The sequence below is a fragment of the Nelumbo lutea genome, chromosome 4 (assembly GCF_056320005.1).
Source record: "Nelumbo lutea isolate HS-2025 chromosome 4, American lotus-T2T, whole genome shotgun sequence".
NCBI classification, from domain to species: domain Eukaryota; kingdom Viridiplantae; phylum Streptophyta; class Magnoliopsida; order Proteales; family Nelumbonaceae; genus Nelumbo; species Nelumbo lutea.
In genome coordinates, this window is record NC_142687.1 from 42,944,206 (window position 1) to 42,948,685 (window position 4,480).

Sequence of the window (4,480 nt, forward strand, 5' to 3'; positions counted from 1 at the left end):
CAAACTACCCTTTTTATATTCTTTATTGTCTTATCCATTGAAGTTAGGTGAAATGACTACAACAAAAAACAAGAACATTAACGGAGTAAAGGGGGCCCCTTTTATGACGAAGATGGGAAAAATGAAGAATTAAAAAACTTAACCAGAGTGTTTAGAGGAATTTGGCCTTAAAATCCAACTCCGGGCAAACGAATGGCTATTATTCGAGTTTTATCGGAGTTACAGGTCACTCCCGTCCAGCATTCACAGACGGGACAGGTCTGATTCCAGTTGAGATAGCGCGAATGAGGTATGTTGTTGACGAAATCGAGCAAAGCTTGTTTATCTTCTACTGGACCCGCGGCCCATGCCGAAGAATAGGATGGAATAGAAAATGAGCCGAGCATCCATTCCTTGCTCACGAGCTAAAAGTTGAATGGTTAATTAAGAACACCGTTAAAAAGCGAGCTCCTCCTGTGAATATCGGCGGCAGATGTAGCACTCTTCTCGGCACATCTACGGAGTTTTAGATGAAGAAAAGAAAATGGTGTAGAAACAAAACTAGATATTTCACTATTTCGACTTTCACTGTTAAAACTTAAAAGTCGAGCCGTTTCGGAGAAACTTCCCTTAAGAGCTCACACACTTAAATCGACAATTCCGGTCAAAAAAGACTGAGCATCATCACGAATCAGGTTCTTTTTTGTCTTTTGTCTTTTTCTTTTCTTTTCTCCTCCCGGAGTGGCGAGTCGAGAACTTGAGGAAGAACTTCTTGCTTCCTAGAGAATCGAGTGCTGTAAAATGAAACCATCACCGTCTTCCCCCGATCTCATCAAAGGAGAACTTCTGTTCACTAGAGTTCACTAATTTTAAAATCAAAGACAGAGAACCAAGACTTCTAGTTTAGAACTTGAAAATGGAGAAAAGAAATGAACAAAGACAGAAAACTGATACATTCTCTGACCTGGTTTTGCTTGAGAAATCAGGAATCTATGTTTGAATAATAATTCAAACTACGTTAGAAGACAAGGGAAGTCTTATATATATTTTTTCGGATAAACAGGAAAACCTGCCATGTGAACGCGGAAAGAAGCATGGGGGACCATGAAATTTAAAAGAATTGGAGGAGAAGCAAGGAGGACACCAACATTTCCGCCATTAATGGCCACGACGCAGAGCATTTGGAGCATGAAAACCAGCACATCGTCAGGCTTCCCAAAATTGCAGTTTAGGGTTTTTCGTTATAGTCACTAAAATTAATAACTCTGAATCCCTTCTTGAGCCAATGATTCTCCATGATTTCTCTAATTGTTATTTTGCTAAGGGATTTGTGTCGAGAAGACGAGAAAGGAGTTAAATAAGCTTCAGGGTGAACCAGCAAGTTGTAAGATAAAATGGGTTTTAATCATGGAAGGGGAGATAACCGGCAATTAAAACAAACAAAATCACTCTACAGGACAAGATATCCATTTCCTACGTTAAATAGGTTTTAAGATAAAATGGGTAAGAAAAAAAAAAAGAAAAATTTTAGTGGGACATTTTGGTAATTTAACACTTTCCATCATGGTCTTCTTGGCTAAAGTTTAGGTGTCTTTATCGCAAAAAAAAAAGTATAGGGGGCCTTTGTCATTGACCCCATATTACAAGGGGGTCTTTGTAATTTACCCTTAAAAAAAAATTAATAGTAATGAAATATCCAAAACTAAAACATGAAAAGCAAAGTATAAAGTAAAAAATATTAAATATTAATGGACACATATATCTATCAGAATTCATATACATATATTGTAAAGCGGGAGGGGGTAATCAAGAAGAGAGGAGAGAGATCCGACACATGAATAAAAAGTGAGGGAAAGATAGAGTTGTAAGGATTACTCTTTCATGCATGATTTTTAATGTTATTTTAGTCACTTTTCAAAAAAGAAAGCTATGATTAATTATTGTTAATTTTATTTTACATTTTGTTTGAATTTATGATGAATTATTTCAATATTATTTTACATTTTGATTAATAAAGGCTTCGTCGTTGTTGCTTTGCAATCATCTCAATGTTTTTCAAATTTTTAATATTCTTGACATATTTTTTGAATGGTTCTTTCTTCATATATTAATTACTATAAATCTAAAACAAAAACTAAATTTCTATGAATGAACTCACTATCAATTAATTATAAACAGTGAGTTGCATGTATGCATATATAGGTTGTATAATGTGTACATATTACAAGATATAGATAATGTTGAACAACTGTACAAGATAAGAATTATAGAGTGAAATAAGGAGATAATATTTATGGAGTGAGAGTGTTTAGGAGATCAGTTCAAATTGTAGTTATCTATTCAATTGTGAGTTACTTGCCTGACTTGTATTCAAACTCTTCCTATCCTTATCAGCCCTCCACAAGTGGATAGGGAGAGGATGCACCGTCAACTTGTTTCTTAAGAAAGAAAGTCTAGAAGACCTTAGTGGTTTAGTAAAATTATCGATTCATTGATCTACACTAGAAATGAAGTGAACATCCAAGGCCTTATGAGTAACATCCTCTCGAACAAAGTGGAAATCGATCTCTATATTCTTGGTACGAGCATGGAAAATAGGATTTGTAGTCAAATACGTCACACCAAGATTATCACACCAGAGGACAAGAGGAGAAGCGGGAAGAATAACAAGTTCACGAAGTAAGGATTGGAGCCAAAGTAATTTTGAAATAACACATGCTATGCTTTGGTATTCAGACTCAATGTTGGATTGAGAAATGGTAGCTTGCTTTTTGGAAGACCATGAGATCAAATTGGGGCCTAGGTAGATACAAAAACCACCATGAGATCTTCTGTCATTTAGGCATCCTACCCAATCAACATCTGAGAATGCATGAAGGCAAAGAGAGGTAAGAGGAGCAACGACCAAACAAATCCGAAAATGAATAGTGTGTTTCAAATATCTAAATATTCACTTGACTGCACTCCAATGCTCAGTAGTGGGAGCTTGCATGTACTGGCATACCTTGTTGACAAAAAAGGCTATGTCAGGATGGGCTATGGTTAAGTACTACAAAGCACCAACGACACTCCTATATAAGGAATGATTAGCTAGAAGAACATCTCCAGTGTGCTGTTGAAGTTTACAAGTGGATGCCATGGGATTTCCATAAGGTCTTGCACCATCCATTTGAGCTTTCTAAAGAAGATTCACTATGTATTGTTTTCGAGACAAAATAGTGCTATTGGAGTTGCAAACCACTTCAAAACCAAGAAAAAAAATGTAAAGAACTCAAGTCCTTAACAATAAAGGAGGTGGTCATGTTAGCAATAAGATTTGATACAACAATGGAGTCTGAACCATTGATAATGATATCATAGACATAGATGCGTATAAACATAACACATGTAGGAAGTTTAAATATAAATAAAGAGTATCTACTATAGATGCCCTAAATCCAACTTGAAGTAAGAATGTACTAAGCTTCTGAAACCAAGCTCGAGGAGCTTCATGTAAACATTTTCTTCAAGATCACCATGAACACATTTTAAATATCAAATTGCCTTATAGTCCAATTCTTGGACAAAGCAATTGTAAGAACAATGAGTATATTAGCTGGCTTTATAACTAGACTTCATGTTTTAGTAAAATCAATCCCAAGTCATTGATTGTAACCTTGAGCCATAAGTCATGCCTTATAACGGTTGATAGAGCCATCTAGGTTTCTCTTGGTTTTGAAAACCCATGTACACCCAATGAGATCCATATCACCAATGCGGGCAATAGGAGTCCAAGTTCCATTTCGTTGAAGGGCATCAACCTCTACTAACATAACATTTCACCACTAAACACTTTTGTTGGTTTGACTAAAACAAGTTGGCTCACCATCATTGATTTCTAGTGGGTGATGAGAGGAAAAATAAACTTTGGATTTAGAAATACTAGCCTTTCCATGAGTAATCTTAGGGTGTAGATTGGTTACAAGTAGTGGAGTAGGAGCAACACTTACAATAGTAACCTTAGGAGTGACTTCAGAATGAGAATTAGTAGAACTTGATGATATGACAGCAGGAGAAGGAGAAACATTATCACTTGAAATAGGAGAAGCAACTGAATTACGGTCATTCATAATAGATGAAGAAGATGATATAGTATTGCATAGTAAAACTTCAATGATAAGAGGAGATCCAATAGTTGTGGTACAAACCTGTATAGATGAAGAAGAGTTAGAAGCAACTAGAGTTTCACAATTAGACATGAAGAGAAATGCCTATTGTAAGGTCAAAGAAGAGGATAACAAGTGCAACTAAACACTTTCAACGTGCGATAATTAGGTATAGTATTGTATAATACCTCTCAAGGAGATTTCATAGTAAGAACTTTTGTAGGAAGTCAATTAGAAATGAAAATAGATGTCTGAAATGCTTCCACCAACAATTCTTTGGGACACCAGATTTTTCTAGTACGATCATGCCCATTTTGTTCTTGGGTGTGAGGACAAGAAAAACAATGCAAGATGCC

The 4,480-nt window shown here is 35.8% G+C and overlaps 1 long non-coding RNA gene across 1 annotated transcript; it reads right to left on the reverse strand.

The window, feature by feature from the left end:
• LOC148855459 (uncharacterized) lies at window positions 1-1,431 on the reverse strand. Its single transcript, XR_016094802.1, has 2 exons — window positions 944-1,431; window positions 1-842 (listed from the first exon to the last, which is right to left on the reverse strand). It is a non-coding gene; the product is annotated as an uncharacterized LOC148855459 (long non-coding RNA).
• Between the last annotated feature and the right edge of the window lie 3,049 nt (window positions 1,432-4,480).